At 47.5% G+C, this 17,838-nt stretch overlaps 2 protein-coding genes and 1 pseudogene across 2 annotated transcripts in view; 1 reads left to right on the top strand and 2 right to left on the bottom strand.

Moving 5' to 3' along the window:
• Positions 1-17,838, top strand: part of LOC140208268 (NACHT, LRR and PYD domains-containing protein 3-like) — a 552,847-nt gene that overhangs the window by 152,441 nt on the left and 382,568 nt on the right. The gene's annotated exons all lie outside the window — the stretch shown is intronic.
• Positions 1-17,838, bottom strand: part of LOC140208264 (uncharacterized) — a 351,814-nt gene that overhangs the window by 83,265 nt on the left and 250,711 nt on the right. The gene's annotated exons all lie outside the window — the stretch shown is intronic.
• On the bottom strand, positions 9,429-13,153 carry LOC140207375 (probable G-protein coupled receptor 139; annotated as a pseudogene).

Genomic DNA, 17,838 nt, shown 5'->3' with positions numbered 1-17,838 from the left:
TCTGGAAGACCGGAATGGCAATCCACGTGTGGAACCAAAGCAGATGGGGGAGATCTCAAATATTTTTTTTCCAATTCATTTACTCTGGAGATGGACACAGGGTCAATGAGAGTGTGGAAAAGCAGCATTAAAATCATGGACCCTGTATAGATTAAAGAAGAGGAGGTGTTTGCTATCCTGAGGCAGATTAGGGTGGATAAATCTCCGGGGCATGACAAGGTGCTCCCTCAGACCCTACTGGAGTCAAGTGCAGAAATTGTCAGGGCCCTAGCAGAGATAATTAAATCATCCTTAGTGACAGGGGAGTTATCAGATGATTGTGAGATAGCCAAAGTTATTTCGCTGTTCAATATAGAACATGGAAATCTACAGCATATTCCAGGCCATTCAGCCCACAATGTTGTGCCAACCATGAAACTTACACTGGAAACTGCCTAGAATTTCCCTAGCACATAGACCTCTATTTTTCTAAGTTCCATGTACCTATCTAAGAGGCTGTTAAAAGACCCTCTTGTATCTGCCTCAACCACCTCTGCTGGCAGTGCATTCCACACAACCACCACTCTCTGTGTAAAAAAAACTTACCACTGACATCCCCTCGGTACATATTTCCAAGCACCTTAAAACTATGCCCCTCGTGTTAGCCATTTCAGCCCTGGAAAAAACCTCTGGCTATCCACACGATTAATGCCCCTCATCATCTTATACATCTAAAAAAGGCTCCAAGCATAAACAAGGAAATTATACATTGCTTTGAGGATTTGTTGGAAGTATACAGAAGTAGGAAGGTATAGGTAGGGTAAATGCAAGCAGTTTTTTTTCAACTGATGTTGGGTGGGATGACAACCAGAGGTCATGGGTAAGTGACTTCCCCATTTATACAATACAATACAGGCCCTTCAGCCCATAATGCTGTGCCGAACATTACTTACTTTAGAAATTCCCTAGAGTTCCCCATAGCCCTGTATTTTTCTATGCACCATGTACCTATCCAGGAGCCTCTTAAGACCCTATTGTATCCAGCATCATCACAGTGGCCGGCAGCCCATTCCACGCACTCACCACTCTGTGTAAAAAACTTACCTCTTGTGGTGATATCACGTGTCAGGACGTGACTGGACAGAGTTCCTAGCATGCACAGAAATGAAGAATGATCGAGAAGCATGGCAGTGTAAAACATGTTTTTTTTTTTGCTGTTGAATAAAAGTTCAATTCTGCAGAATATGGTTTGTTATTAGTAACCCACGGTACGTATAAAGAACACAACACCCCGACATCTCCTTCGTACCTACTTCCAAGCACCTTAAAACTGTGCCCTCTCTGCAGATTTTCTCTTGTTTGTGACTGGAGGCAGAACAAAGGTGATTTTCACAACAGCTGATGTAAAAGATTTTGTTCCCTTTCTCCGAGTTCCCGATCCTTGCATTTAGACAGCTGGAGCTCAGCTCTGTCTGAGAGACCCATCGGTTCCCATTCCCTCATCAGCCGGAAGCTCCCCGGGGCCCGTGTACGGATGGTGGGGCTGAGAGAGAGGGAAGAGAACAGGGCTGTCCCGGGATTGCGGGTCACGGTGTCTGGAGTCACAGCAATTTTCCCGAAATTCCCGCCCGCCCGGAGAGAATCGGCTGGAGATCAGTCCTTACCTGCAGTCGAAATCCTGGGCCTTTTGTATACAGCGCGCATGCGTCACATTCGGGAAGGTCACAACCTTGACGCCTGCGCATTCGGTCGGGGCTTCAGCGCCGGCGAAATTTGTAACTCAGGGTTTTATGGGTAATCACAGTGCCATTAGCAGTTTCAGCAAGCGCCGGTTCCATGTCCATAACTCAAGTCTTTTTTGTGTGTATGGAAAATTCAGCAGCTGGTTTAAAGCAGAAAGCGGCTCCCATTAAAAAAAGTACTCAATATCAACGTGTATCTAATGTCGCAGTACAATACTCTTACAAATGTAGATATAAAACACAAGAGATTCTGCAGTTGCTGGAAATACAGAGACACACACACGCAATGCTGGAGGAACTCTGCAGTTCAGGCAGCAACTAAGCAGAGGAGTACACAGTCTAGGCACGCTGAAGGAGCTCGTCCTAAATATTGTCTATTTCTTTCTTTCTACATTTGTTACCTGATCTGTTGATTTCCACCAGTAATTTGCAGAAATTAACCACCTTTTTTTCGATCAACCAGTTTCCAAATGTTTCTGATCTTTCATTTGTTGCCACATCGTGTTGGTCTCATTCCTCTTCTTCCTCGTAAACTCTAGACCCCGTAGTTCTCTGGAGCCCCAACGCCCTGACTCAGACTGACAACTCTTTGGTTTCTGACTCTGCTCCATCGAAGATTCACTCGCTAGTTTGCTGTCAGACTTTAGAGGTGCATTGCAACAACCCAGCTGTCTGAAGCACAGTCCTTTGAAATTAGTGAAAATGACCCCAAACGTTGAAAAGAACAGGGAAGAACGAGTTTAACCAACTTTATCCAGAGCCCCGGGGAACGTCAAAACAACAGTGAGCTCATCGTCTTATTCAGCCTGGGGAAAATCATGCAGGTGTATAAGATAATGATAGGCATTCGTCGTGTTGGTAGTCAGAAGCTTTTCCCAGGGCTGAAACGGCTAACATGAGGGGGCATAGGTTTAAGGCACTTGGAAGTAGGTAATTTTAAATTTTTTTTTAAATAAATAGTGGTGAGTGTGTGGAATGCACAGCCAGCGACAGTGGTAGAGGCGGATACAATAGGGTCTTTTAAAAGGCTCTTTGATAGTACATGGAGCTTAGGAAAATTGAGGGTTATGCTGTAGTGAAATTCTAGGCAGGCTCTGAACTAAGTTTCATGGTCGGGACAACACTGTGGGCCTGAGGGCCTGTAATGTGCTGTAGATTTCTATGATTCTATGAAACTCAAGGGAAATCTGCTATCCCACGGAGTGGGGACCAGTTACAACCTGTTATCACAGAGAGAGTGAGAGGATAATGGCAGGGATAGATTTTGATATACTGACATGGAACAGAAACATGGGCAGGGACCAGATGGGCCGAGTGGCCTCTCTAGTGTACATTGTGAGTGTGGTAGAGACAGTAAGGACGTGAGACACGGGATTTGATATAGAACTGATTTATCTTTCACAGATCCACAATATTGAACATCAGTCTAGTTTAAGGCTAACATCAGTAGAACAGACTCCTCCAACGCTCAGTGACCAGGGTTCAGTCCTGGGTGCGATGAGCAGCCGCAAGAACTGCAGATTCTGACAGTAACAGTCCCTCATGAACCTGCAGCTGCCGTCAGTCACCGTGATGGTTAAACATTTAACACGGAGCTAATTTGACCTTCCTCCCTGATGTGAAGTTGCTGGTGTTGCAGCTGCTGGGATGATTGAGTAAAACTCTTTGCTCACTCCGGGCAGAAATGTGGCCTCTATTTATTGTGAACTCACCGGAGCATCACAAGGTGGGGTAACTGAATGAGTCTCTTCGCACACACGGAGCAGGTGAGCGGCCGTTTCCCAGGGCGAAGCTGTTGGTGTATCTGGGATGTCCCACTGAATCCCTTCCAAAATGAGAGCCAGTGGATGACATCACACTGCTATCAACGTCATGGCAATGTATCCAATCAGATCACGGACATGGACACGTGACCGGGCTCTCCTTGTAGCGAGTGGGGCGCCGTCTTCTCCAGCATCTCCATCTCCACATTCAAGGATCGGCGACATTCAAGCGCTGGTGAACTGACAGAAACAGCGGGACTAACGTGCTGTTGTGTTTGAGATTCCCATACACAAATCCTTTGACTTTTCTACACTGTTAAAAGTTTACAAAGCACATCAGTGGGTGAAGGACAACATTTCAACTCAGATAATTTAGTCTTCATTGTGACCTCTGATAAAACAGCTCAAAACAATTCGGAGGAACAACGCCTCATCTTCTAACTGGCCACCGTTCAGGCATTCCTGCACAATATCAAACTCTCCGCAAAGCAAAGAAAAAAAAGACCATCAAACACCAAATGTGCAGTGAGAAAAATATCGAGCAAACAACTACAGTGCACGAGCGTGCACGGCCACGAGACAGTCGTCACTGTTGTCTCGGTTCAGCGCAGAGACGAGTAAACTGGAGAAGGGTTCAGGGGAGCGAGGGAGTGACGGACGCGCTGACGTGTGTCGGGAGGGGAGGGGATGACGGAGAGCGGGAACTGTATAGGGGAGTGAGGGGTGGTCGGAAACAGCGTGGGCGGAGGGGAGGATGGGGATGACGGAGACGGCGGTGGGCTTGTAGGGATGAGAGGATGCGACAGACACGATAAAGTGTGTAGCGGGTGGAGGGGTGACGGAGGCTCCGAACTGTAAACGGGAGAGAGGAGTTCACAGAGACGGTTTGCGGCGTAGGGGAGGTAGGGGTGCCGGATATGAGGGGGGTGGGGGTGGTGTTGTGGAGCCGGGTGGTGGATATGGGAAGTAGTGTAAGTGTAGGAGTGGTAGCGAAGGAATTCCAGCATCTCAGCCCCCCCCCCCCCCCCCGCTCAAGAGGTCGATATCTTCCAACTTGAATTGTTTGTTCCGCTTTGTGGAGACTCGCAGTGAAGGGAAACTACATGGGGCACCATTTTCTGGTTCCCCCCGTCTGGAGAGAGTCAGGACTCTACACTCTCTTACCAACATTTCTGCTTCGCTCTTCTTCCACCTCTCAACGAACACTGAATCATTTTTGAACATCTGAACGGGTTTCCCACGTTCCTCGATTGTTTAAAAAAAAGACTCTCGTTCTGCGCTGCAGCGGGGTCCTTGTGTTTGGGAGAATTATTTTCCTCGCGTTGCCGCTTAGTGTTTTGTATTCCTTTGTCCAACCTGTTGTTTATGTCTCTGTGGAGGAATCTATCTCTTTCCCCCGCTCCTGTGTTGAGTCGTCACCGCTCACCGTGACAGAGTCCGCCATTTCTCCAGACCTGTCGCAAGCCTTGCCGGTGACCACAGTGACACTATCTGCCTTTCACCCTGCACTCATAAATTCCCTGCTGTGCGGAAACCTGCCCGTGTCTGAACTACACGCAGCATTTGGTACACCTGTATACCTGTGCGTTGATGCAAATAGCGAATCAGCCAATCATGCGGCAGCGTCTCAACACATAAACATTGTGCAGATATGATGACGAGGTTCAGTCCCTGTTGAGTCCAAACGTCAGACAAAGGAAGAAATGTGATAGAACTGACGTTGAACATGGGATAATTATTGCTGACAGACGGAATGGTTTGAGAATTTCCCAAGCGACTAATCTTCTGGGATTTTCACGCACATCAGTGAATCAAATAACCACACGTTGCCACAGCGGCGTGCGGAAGAGCATCCGTGAACACACAACACGTCGAGCCTTGTAGTGGATGGGCTGCAGCGGCAAAAGGCGGCACCGGCTTCCACTCCTGTACCTGACAACCCGGCCACTGAGTGGGTGTTTACTGAAGTAGCTTCAACTGCAGAGGAGTCAACAGGTTCACCACCTTATGGGAAATGTACTTACCCCTCATCTCCGTCCTAAATCTAATTCCCGAATCTTGAGTCTGTGATCCCCAAGTGTAGTCTCACCCGCCAGTGGTAATGATTTCCCTGCCTCTGATTTACCCATCTCTCTTTCATTACTTGGTTCATTTCAGTCCGATACCCTCTCCTTCTTCTGAAGTACAGTCAGTTTACTCCCAGGAGACACATAGGCTTAACCCCGTCATCACTATAATCTATTCCTCGGTACTACCTCTAGAGCCAAACCAAATTCCGTGACATGATGTTGCAGGTCTACAAAACTATGGTTAGAATACATTTAGAGTATTGTGCTCAATCCTAAACGTAGAACATTGACCATAGCACTGTGCAGCACAGGAACCGGCCACTCGGCCCACAAAGTTGTGCCGACCAGCATGAGTGGAGCTACTGGAAAATGGGCTGAAAACTTTGCAGATGTGATTCAATGCAGGAAAGTGTAAGGTGTTGCGCTTTGGGAGCTCCAACCCCGGTAGGAATTACACAGTAAACGGTAGTGAATTGTGGCGTGCGGGGGAACAGAGAGATCTGGGAATACAGTCCCATAATCCCGAGACAGGGTCACAAAAAAGCTTTCGACACCTTGGCCTTCATAAATCAAACTACTGAGTACAAGAATTGTGACGTTATATTGCAGTTGAATGTGACGTCAGTGAGGACAAACTTCTATTGTTTGTCGTTCTGATCAACAATCTACAGGAAATATGTGAATAATTTGAAAGATTACAGAGAAAATTTCAATGATGTTCCCAGGACTTTGGGATCTGCGTTATAGGGTAATATTCAATAGGTTGGGTCTTGCCCAAATGAGGCTTTACCACTTCAGGTTGGATGACTCTAGAGGAGATCATAGGTTAAGGGTAAAAGATGAAATACTTAAGGGTCAGAGGACAGGGAAGTTCACTCAGATGTCGGTGGGAGTGTGGAATGAGTTGCCTGGGGAAGTGGAGAATGTAGGTTCAATTGCAACATTCTGTAGCCACTTGGACAGCTACGTGGATTGTGGGGGGAGGGGTGGATAGTATGAAAGACTCTTTTCCGGGTGCAGGCCGATGGGACTAGAGCAGGGAACAGGTCAGAACAGTTTGGAAGAAACAAGGTGTATGTTTATGTATGTTTTGTTCAATAAGTACAGCCCATCCCAAAGAATGCTCTCCAGTAATTTACATATCCTGACGTGAGGTGGGTCATTGTATTCCAATATTATTCATCCGGCTTCCTAAATAATATAATAACATTTATCCCTGGCTTTCTGGGATCTTGCTTGTGGCTAGAGAGAGGACAAATGTATTGCTGAAGTCCCCAGTAATGTCATCTACTCCATCTCACAATAATGTGCAGTGTAGCCCCCCAGGCTCTGGAAGGTTCTCGAACTTAATTCTCTTTAAGTCAGTGGACAAGACCTCCTTACTGGTGCGGTATTTACAGCAGGAAAAATACCCTTCAGCCCATGTGCCAAAGCGACCGAGATCTGCATTCGATTTAATTCCAGTTTCAGGGGGAATGGGTCAGACGCAGACAGACAGAACTAGTTTAGGTGCTCACCTGGTCGGCATGGAAGGGCTGTGTTGAAGGACCCGTGCCAATGTTGAAAGGGATGGATCTCTTCCGAGACATTGATTCTGTATCTTTCAATAGATGCTGCCTGACCTGCTAAGTTTCTTGAATTTTTTTGCATCCCGTTCTGGTCAACATTCAGTCGAGAAGATGTCTTGTGCTGGGAGAATGCAGTGGAGGTTTACCGGGACTCTGGGATACGTGTCATGGGGTGAGATTGGATTGTGTTGAAGTCCAGTGTTAATGTGCAGAAGGATCCCAGGATCCAGTTCATCGCTCCCGGAAAGTGGCTGCATGGGACAATGAGATGGTAAAGAAGGCGTACGGTCTGTTTACTTTTAATAAGCGTGGCAGTGAGCCCCAATGTCAGGTAGCTGGGTTGCAGTTTACTAAATCTCTAGATGAACCGCATCTGGCATATTGCATTATATTACCGGGAAAATGTCGATGCTTTGGACAGTGAGTAGAAGAGGGTAAACATGACGCTGCCTGGATAAGGAGAGATTGAGCAATCGAGGGATATTTGCTCGGGAACAGTAGAGGCTGAGGAAGGCCACACCGAGGAGTATGGGTATATGAGAGTCGCAGACAGAGTGGATAGCCGCTTCCTTTTTTCCTTGAGGAAGAAATGTCTGATACCAGAGGGAATGTATTTAAGGTGAATGGGGGAAACAGCATCTCATTACAAACAACAGAAAATCTTCCGATGCTGGAAATCCAAGCAACGCACACAAATTGCTGCAGGGACTCAGCAGGCTCGGCAGCATCGATGAAAAATAAAAGTCCAGTCGACATTTCTGGTCGGGAACCTTACAGTCCTTTTTCGCAGCATTTATTTATTTGTTTGTTCATTTGTTTGTTTGTTTACTTATTTAAATTTAGTGTAATTTTGTATCATTTCCAACCACTCCTGTTGTAATAAAACAACTTATGTAAGCCAGTGATGTTAAACATGATTCAGAATGTTTAAAGGAGATGTTCTTTACGTTTTTTTTTTCATTCTCATCGTGGCGGGTGTCTGGAAGGATTGCCGAATGTGATGGTGGAGGCCGATTCCATGGAGGTTATCAGATACCACATGAATGCGTAAACATGGAAGGATGTGCACCTTGTGTAGGCAGAAGGAATGGCTGTAGTTAGTCATGAAATTGTCCGTTCGATTAGTTCAGAACAACGCAGTGAGCAGGAGGGCCTGTTCCCCTGCTGTACTTTTCCATGCAGGCGAGACCACAGCGGAGTAACTGTGCGCGTTTCTGGTCGCCCGCCTCAGGGAGGACGTGTTTAATCTAGAAAGGCGCAGAAATGACTCACGGATTTGTTTGCTGGGACCGGAGGACTCGAATCAAAAGGAGACGGTACAGTGACTGTGCAATGATCCCAACACCGAGGGCGATGCAGCACCGATTATCCTCCCCGACCCTACCCTCAGATTCAATTGTAGGTGACGTTAATGGTGGCAAATGGCACAACTGGTCCATAATGGAAGCGGCGTGACGTAATTCACAAACACCGTCATTGAGTTGTTGTGCTCGCAATGAGAGGTGGTGCGTGACGTAATGACCAGAGTCTGAGGGGATTAGTTTTAGGTTTCCTCATAATGGAAGTAAAGGCACACGAACGGGGCATGTTTTGTTCGCAAATCTTACGAGCTGGCAGTAAATGAGCTCTGATTCCAGAATTTGTACCCGCGCCTGCAGCCCACAGTACTGATAGCATAACTAAGAAAATGCATGTGAATTGCCTCCCCTCCCTCACCTCCAGCCACACAGTGACTGTGGGTAGAACTTACCAACAGGATGGGACACTCCAGTGGAGCTATATCAGCGGGAACCTGAACTCTCATTGTCCAGCTTCCCAGAACCGATGGCAACTTTAATCGTTTCCATTTGGTTGCCTCTCACTCTTCGAAGATCCAAGAGATAAATACCCATCCTGGCAAACTCTCCCCATAAAAGAGCCCCAATGTCCAAGCAACATCCTTAAATATCTTTTCTACATTCCTCCCGGTCTAACCACAGTCCGCTCTTTTTCACACACACACACACACACACACACACGCACACACAGACAGACAGGCGCGCACATACATACACACACACACAAACACAATATCTCTCCTGTTCTCCCAACCCCACGCGTGCACCGCTCTCGTTTCATCACCTCATTCAGCCACTCTCTCACGTCTCTCCCTCACACTCGCGTCCCTGTCTCCCTACCTCTATTTCCCCTCATTTCCTATTTTTACGGTCCACATCACTGTTGTTACTAATTTCCCGGAGCTGCCGGTCGATGGGACAGTTCGCCCGGGAATAACACCTGGGATCGGGCGGTGAATCTGGGTTGTGCTCAGGACGCGGCTTTATTAATGACCTGTCGCACCCAGTTGAACGAATATTTCACCGCGCTGATCACCTGCTCCCTGAATTTCGACTGAGTCACAGCGTAAATAAATGTGCTCGTGCAGCAGCTGAAATTCTTCAGCAAAATCCTGGCGTTGTGAAAGATCACCTCAGAATCATTGAAATCGAATCCAATTCCTTTGATCTCATAATACATGAAATTTACAACTAGTGTCAGCCACAGGGTGATGAAGCTTCCGGAGATGGCGAGGAGTAAGATCACAGACCTCCTCCTGCTCTCCATCTCCGGGTCACTGCGATTCTCGCCTTTGCCCTGACCTCTCAGTCCCCTACGGACCCGACTGGCCACTAAAATGTGCCTGAATGTCAGAGCGTTGAGTAACAGGATCACAACGAATGAACGGATTCAAAACTATATCAAGCTAATCGTTTCCTACCCATCCGGGGTCAGTGAAAGTATATTCCATAAGCTTGCAGAACCATGTTACATTCTCGATGATCTCTCTGGGTTCCCAGAGGAAGTAACGGGGAACATTTTTTCAGAAAGGACAGCACGGCGGTTGTTGTTAGAACCACAGCCGCAGTTTTCCCGGTGCAATATTTTGTTTTTAGTTTCTGACAGCAAATAGCGACAAAGCGATCAACAGTGAACATGACGGTGAACCAGACAGAACAGTATGTGGCTGTGAACCTCAGTACCTCGACAACTCTGCACATCGGGGTAGTGTTCAAAAAATTCCACGGAAAGTAATAATTTATGACTTGACGCACAAAGACCTCGGTGACAACGGTCAGTAGATCCGCCGCTGCCGTGGCCACCAGGTAGCGGGTGGTACAGGTAGAGAGGCCACACTTTCCCCGGGACAGGATCACAATCGCCACTAAGTTCACTGCAGGGAGAGAGACAGAGAACAGACACTGGGAATTATTGAACACATGCTCCGGGAATGGACACGGGTTCGGGTTTCCGCCAATGGCCATGAGCGCCAGAGGCGGTGAACAGCTGCTCAACTAACACCAAGCACGGGTCACACTGTCTCAGACCTGCCTTCCCCACTGTGGAGATATGACGAGATGTGGGTAATCGTCGGGAACAACAGCGATCCAGTTCCGATGGGGCCAGTTTCACTGATTTAACCTTGACTGACCGGGCCTCTGGAAAACCCAACACTCATGTGGCTGGAAGTAGGTGCAGAGGAGATGTCAGGGGTAAGTTTTTTTTAAATTACTTTATCTACAATTTTCAGTTTTACAAAGACAAAATATATTGAAGACAAAACAATACAAAGGAAATACCGCGCCAGGCGGAGAACAGACAAAACAAATCAAAAACCAAAAAAAAAAAAAAACAAAAAGGTTGCCAGACAATTTACAAGATTACATAAGCAATGTGCAGTAAAGTGAATGAAGGAATCCGGTTAGGCACCACACCCGCTCATGAGACTATGCAGGTCAAGGTCACTGTGTATGTGAGGTAATGTGACACTGAGCCAATAAGGGTCCCCATATTCTCTCAAATGTATTCTGTGTATTGGGTTTGTGCGGACGCAGTCTTTCCATTTGTATAACAGACAACATCTGCTTGAGCCAGTGTGCGAAGGTGGGTGGAGTAGCAGACTTCCAGCTCAGAAGAATAAGTTTCTTCGCCACCACCATTCCCAGATGCAGAGCAATCTGCATGTCCCGGCAACTCAAGAGTCTCTGCAGAGCATCCAAAGATGGCGAGGTCGTGATTGGGCTGAATGTCTCTGGAATAGACTTTTGAGACCCACTCAAAGATTGCAGTCCAAAAGTTGTATAATGTAGGGCAAAACCAGAAAAGATGTGCTAGTGAGCCCTCGGCAGAGCGGCACTTGTCGCATTCAGGAGACACGGATGGGAAGATGCGATTCAGTCTTGCTTTTGAATAATGCAATCTATTTATCACCTTGTACTGCAGGGGTCCCCAACCTTGTTTGCAGTGCGGACCGGTTTCATGTTGACAATATTCTTGCGGACCGACGGACCAGCCGACCGGAGGGGCGGGATGGTTGCCAACGGACAAGAGTACCGGTCAAATACGTTGCGTTTACCCAGTGAAGACTACAATGACCATGAAGCCTTGCGCGGGCATCAGTGCGCATGTGTAATTTGCGCATGTGTGCACCTGTTGATTATTTTTTCCGCAAATCGTTTTTGGCAATTCTATTCGGAGGTGGATGTTAATCACGACCGGAATATGGGTGATAAGTGGCTAATACACTCAATTTCGTTTCTAAAAGGCTTTATCTAACGAATTTAATATTAAACACACAGCGCATTTTCCTCGCATGAATATAGCGATAAGTCAATGATCAGGGGAGGACAGGGGAGTTTGAAGTAAGTATTGGACGAACTTCCAGTACAATTGTCAGAAGCAGGTTCGATATTATCATTTGAAGATAAATTGAATAGGTATATGGACAGGAAAGAAATGGAAGGTTATGGGCTGAGTGCAGTTCGGTGGGGCGAGGTGAGAGTAGCATTCGGCACGGACTAGAAGGGCCGAGATGGCCTGTTTCCGTGCTGTAATTGTTATATGGTTATATAAGTCAATAGCATCATAACATTTGAAGTAACGTTTGGATATTAAACACAGCGCATATTTTCCCCGTATGAACTTATAAAATCATTGCAATGCACCCGCGGAATCAGTAGGAGCCCTGGGCTTGTTTTCCTGCAACAAGACGGTCCCATCGAGGGGTGATGGGGGACAGCGATACTCGAATGGGGTTCCTTATGTTCAGTCTAATCCGCAATTTAGTTTTTGTTACATTCATCGCAGAGATATGTTGGAAATGGAAGCAATGTTTCCGGTGCTTCCGCGGCTATCTCAGGATATGGAGCCTTGACTTTGATCCAGAATGCCGGCAGAGATGTTATGTCAAACAGACTTTTCAGCCCGCCGTCATTTGCAAGCTCGAGGAGTTGATCTCCTTCCCGCGCTGACATGGACGACGCGCGCGTGATGGCTCAACAGTGGGCGTGACAGGGAATGAGGAAAGGTGCAGCTGACTCCTATCGCCAAATCATATCGTTTCCTCGCGGCCTGGTAGCGCATGCTCTGCGGCCTGGTATCGGTCCGCGGCCCGATGGTTGGGGACCGCTGCTCTAAATCACATTTCCCCTTAGAGTTGTCTTTCAAAAGCCCCGATAGAACTCTAGACAAGGTGCCACTCAAACCATCCCATTCAGATCTCCCTGGAGAGCTGCTTGTCTCCAGCACTGGGGCAATTCAGAACAAGGTGTCACCAAAGGCCCAAGAGCTCGCTCTGATGAATAACTCATAAGCAGTCAACACCCCAATGTAAAACTTTCCCAGTCACGCATGCGCGGAGAGATGTCCGTCCCGAGCACTGGCACCACTCTGGTCAACGTCCCATTAAAGGCAAGAGCAACGTTCGAGTCGATCCCGTGAGTTAGGGGAGAGGCGGAGGTGTACTTTCTTTTGTCATTAAATATGAACATTCAGAATGTTCTTTTTACAGGTTCGATACCATTGACGGATCATTGACGGCGCACTGAACATTAAGTTAGAAACTTGGAAAGTGATCATAAACAGGTTCACGCCGGTTAACACACAGAATAAACAAACATGAATTGCTCTGCTCACTCACCAGGACCTCCCATGACGGCAATGAACACTCGTAATATTTTATCCACACTCAAGTACCTGTCCAACATTGCAGACATTTTCCCTGTGCAGTAATTTGTCCTCCTGTGCCACAGGCGATCTCCCGGAATGAAATGTTCATGCAGCGCATGCCTGGGGTTTTAATACCATTCAGCGACTCCACGGGGACAGATTCCAACAGCTTTAAAACTAAAGATTTAAAAAAAATATTTACATTCCGATTACGTCAGGCAAGTGCAATCCCCGCCGAGACCGTTTGTGATTAATTTAGGAATTAATTGTGAAACTGCAAGCAATGGAAATTGTGATGGTTCTGAAGGGTGTATATTGCTGGAGGCAGTCCTCCAGCAAAGGGGTTTTGTTTCAATGACCATCAGACCCAACTCTCTACCTCAGTTTCGTCCATCGGTTGAAGAGATTGACTGAGAGTAAAACAGCCATTCCACTCTGATTCACCGCCAATTGTAATCACAGTTCACCGCACTTTACCCTTATCTCCCACTCCCGATTACCAGCAGCGATCCTCAGCTTGTTTGTGTGAAGTGTACCAGACAGTGCCCTGGGTCAGAAACATGTTCACCACCATTGAGAGACATATACCGTCTCAGACAGGAACGTGCTGCCTGCTGTTTCTCTGACTCCGACAGAGAACAGAGAAAGCTAAAGCACAGGATCAGGTCGTTCGGCCCACAGTGTCTGTGCCGACCATGACGTCACATTAAGCCGATCCTACCTATCTGCACATAATCAGTCTCCTGCATTCACTGCCTGTCCAATCTTCGAAAAGAGTAATCTTGGGCTCCTGGGTTCTCTGCTTTCAGAAGGCTTTGACCATTTGTTCGAATTAGTTGGACTCAACAAAATTGTCTAAGCCTTCAAAAGCGTCATCAATTGCAACGTGTTTCCCCTCTAACCCTAATGCTTGACCATCAAACTCAGAGTGGTGAGTATTTGTCAGAAAACACGACGGAGAAATGGAGATGTGGAAAAGAAAGTGCAGTCGCGTATGTGTGTGCGTCAGCCTGTGTGTGTGTGTGTGAGAGAGAGAGAGAGAGAGAGCGTTTGCACCTCTCCGTGTCTGCCTTAGTTTGAGAGTGTGCGTGTCTGTGTGTTTGTATGTCGTGTACATTTCTGTTTCTGTATCTGTTTTCGTTATGTGTTTTACCCTGACTGTGTTTGTCCCTTTTTGATTGTTTGTGTGTGTCAGTGTGTGAGTCTGTGTTTGTCTGTGCGTTTGCCTGTTTCTGTCTGTCTATGTGTGTGCCTGTGTGTTTCTGTGGCTGTATTTCCGTACGCCTGCGCCCAGCTATGTGCTGGTTTTAGTGTGAAGATCTGCGTGTTAGTATGTGTCAGTTGTGTATTTCGATCTGTGCTTGCGTGTGCGCGCGCGAACGCGTAAGTGTGTGTTTCTGTGTGAGGCCGTGTGTTGTTGTGTGCCTGTGTACGCATTCCTGACTATGTGTGTGTGTGTCTGTGTAGTAGCCCGCGTGTACATGTGTGTCCCTGTATGTGTGAGTTTTCGCGTGTTGCTGTGTCTGTGTGTATTCGTGTGTTTGTGTCGCTGTCTGTTCATATATGTGTACGTGTCTGTGTGTCTGGTATGTGCGCGAGTCCGTGCTTCTGTGTGGGTTTGGGTGTTTGTGTGTACGTGTGTGTACCTTTCAATTTGCGTGTGTGCCTATGCAGATCTTCGCGTGTTTGCTTCTGTAATTGTGTGTGCGCGCCTGTGTATGTGAGTGTGTCCCTGCGTGCGTCTGTCTGAGTGTGTACGTTGAGTGTCTCCAGTATGTTTTTTTTGCGTGTGTGTGCGTGCGCGTGCGTGTTGCTATGTTTCTGCGAGCATGTCTGATTCGCTTTCTTGCTGGCACTCTCAGTAGAACAGAGAAATACAATGGGATCAACAAAACCCTACACACAAAGCCGACAAACTCATAATATTGAAAGCCTGAGTTGTACAGACCTGGAAAGAGGGTCCATAGACGGCGGAGTCAGTACTGAGTTGAGGTGAGTAAAGGTATCCACCGTGTTTCTGGAGCCTGATGGTTGAAAGATAAATGCTGTTCCTGAAGCTGCTGGGGTGGGCTCCTTGTCGATGTGTTCAATTTGCTCTCTATGGGCTGGGGTGAGTCCCGCACATCTCCCGACTCGGTCGCGTGTTTCCATCCCAGAAGGTGGTGAGTTATACTGCTCTCGTTACATGCACGTATAGTTCAACTCTTTGTGTGATCATGCAGAAAATTTGACGTTAATAACTCATTTCCTTCTACCTTAGGCCACGAACATATCAATCACCCCCTCGGTGCACCACCTCTGGAGGTCCAAGACGCTGACGCCCACAAAGAAGGGATCTGTATGCTCCACGACCGCTGGACTAAGTGTGTCAATGTGGGAGGGGACTATGTTGAAAAATGAATGTGCTAGGTTTTCTAAAATTGACTTCTTCTACCTTGGGGCACGATCTTAAAAATCACCCCTTGTATTCTCCACCGCGCGTCTAAAAATAGCTTTTTTTTTAAGCTTTAGATGCCATGCCAAATCTTCGCAAATTTCTACGGAAAACCTAAAGGTGCTGTGGCTTTTTTTAATATTTCGACAATAAGACCATAAGAAATTGATGATGGTTATGATGATGATGATGATGATGATGAAGATGATGATGATGATGATGATGATGATGATGATGATGATGATGATGATGATGATGAGCATGACGGCATCCGTCTGTCTCGAAAGACAGTGGAAATATAGTCTGCGCTATGGGTCGGTCCATAGTAGAGTTGCGGCTCCTTCTGCATCTGTACAGTCCAGTTTTGGAGGGGCAGGTCGAGCTGCAGTTTCTGCCAGTGAATGTTGTGCCAGGCTGTGGAGGCGACCCACGTCGATCTTAACAGCTCCTTCCTCTGTTGTTTCTGTCCCTACAAACAGCGGCAGTAGCGTGGGCTCTCCAGGGCAGAGTTTGGGTGGAAGGTACAGAGATCTTAAGATACCCAGTCGTCAAAATCCACCCCCGGCCCCACACTGGTCTCGCCGGTGTAGTCCAGAGGAAAGCGAAGCGCTGTGTTTCTACCGGCTTGGCTTCAGGAGCTGCCGGACGGATGTCCTGTGACGTCCAGCACGTTAAAGGCGTCAGTCCGGATTTTCTCGTCTGGTTTACACCCGTCGCCTTCGCCTCTCCCGGGGCTGCCACAATCCAGTTGGGTAATTACCTATAGCTGGGGATTTGGTTCACGAGCACCAGGGCGTGTCCACACGCTGGTGGGTCTGCGTGATACGAGTCCGTGGGCCGACCCCTCCCCGTCTTCTATAGTCCTGCCTGAGACTGAAGGGTGTTCAGTTTTCCTGTGTCGCCAGCGAGAAGCACCACATGAGGCTTGGTCTTGGAGAGTCAATGTACTTGCAGGAAAAGAGTTACACATTCAACTCTCCATTTCGTGAGACTGCTAGTCAGTGATGGAACAGCTGGTTGACACATGAGACTATAAGCCGGAGGAGCAGAAACAAACCATCAAGTCTGATCCTCCATTTCATCCTGGCTGATCCATCCTCCCTCTCAGCTCCACTCCCCGTATCCCATCACGCCTTGAATAATCAGGTGTCCGACGACTTCTGCCTTACATACACACATTCTCTCGGACTCCGCAGATTCGCCACTCTGACTAAATAAATTCCCGTTCACTTCCGTTCTAAAAGTCTGGTCTAAGATACCCAGCACAAGAACTCGCTTCTCTACATTCACTCTATCGAGGCCTTCCCCGCTTTCTTTTCTACCATGGTCTTCTCTCTTCTCCTATCAGATACCCCTTTTCCAGCCCTTTACCTCTTTCACTATCCAACCTCCCAGTCGTTTGCTTTACACCCTGCCCCTCTCCCGGATTCATCTATAAACTTCCACCTTATCCTTACTCCTTCCCTTTCCCACTTTCTTATCGTGACATTCTGCCTTTCTCTCTTGTTTAGATGAATGGTCTCGGCCCGAATGGTCGACCGTTTACTCGTTTCTATAGTTGCTGCCTGGCCTGCTGAGTTCCCGCAGCACTTTTTTTTGTATTTCTTGGATTTCCAACATCTGCAGACGTTATCATGTTTTTTTTTAAAAACTCATGCGTACTTGAGTTACTGTCGTCTTCCTGTCAGATGGAATCAATCTGACCATTCTCATTGATCTCGCTGTCACGGTCCGGTCCGTGGACTCCGGATCTTCCGGCTGTTCCTTGTTTCAGTTGTGCTTAATCACAGGCACCTGATGCTGGTCTTGGGGCTGGGAATATAAGTGGCCCTGGGTTCGTGTGTGGTTGCTGGTTTGTATGGTCAGTATCCCGTCCTCGCCTCTGTAGGGGTAAGTCAGGCCGACTTTGCCGTTACCCTGAGGCTGGACTGTTCCCTTCCTTGGGAAGCCTTGCCTGAATGCTGTGACTGGAGCCTTGCCTGCAACCTTGTCAAGTTCTACCACTGGAGCGAGACCGGAGCCTTACTGTGTCAAGATAAGCAACTGTCTATTGTTGAGTTGGAGCTCTCTCTGTGTCCACGCCTTCGCTAGGTAGGTCCGGCCGTTTGCCGCTACCTAGTTTTCTGAACCGTCTCGTCGTGTTCAGCATTTTGTGTATGAGTCCCGGCCCTACGTCCTGTTCCCAAGGAGGGGTCCTGGCTCTATTTTCCATGTTCCTGTCTCTCAAATCCAAGGCTCACTTCAGTTCTTTTGATTGTGTTCTTGTTGTTTTTTTCTCACCGTTTTGTGCAACGTGAG

Source organism: Mobula birostris, chromosome 13 (genome assembly GCF_030028105.1).
Source record: "Mobula birostris isolate sMobBir1 chromosome 13, sMobBir1.hap1, whole genome shotgun sequence".
Taxonomy (NCBI): Eukaryota; Metazoa; Chordata; class Chondrichthyes; order Myliobatiformes; family Myliobatidae; genus Mobula; species Mobula birostris.
Note: the sequence above shows the minus strand (reverse complement) of the source record. Positions and strands in the feature narration are given on the sequence as shown.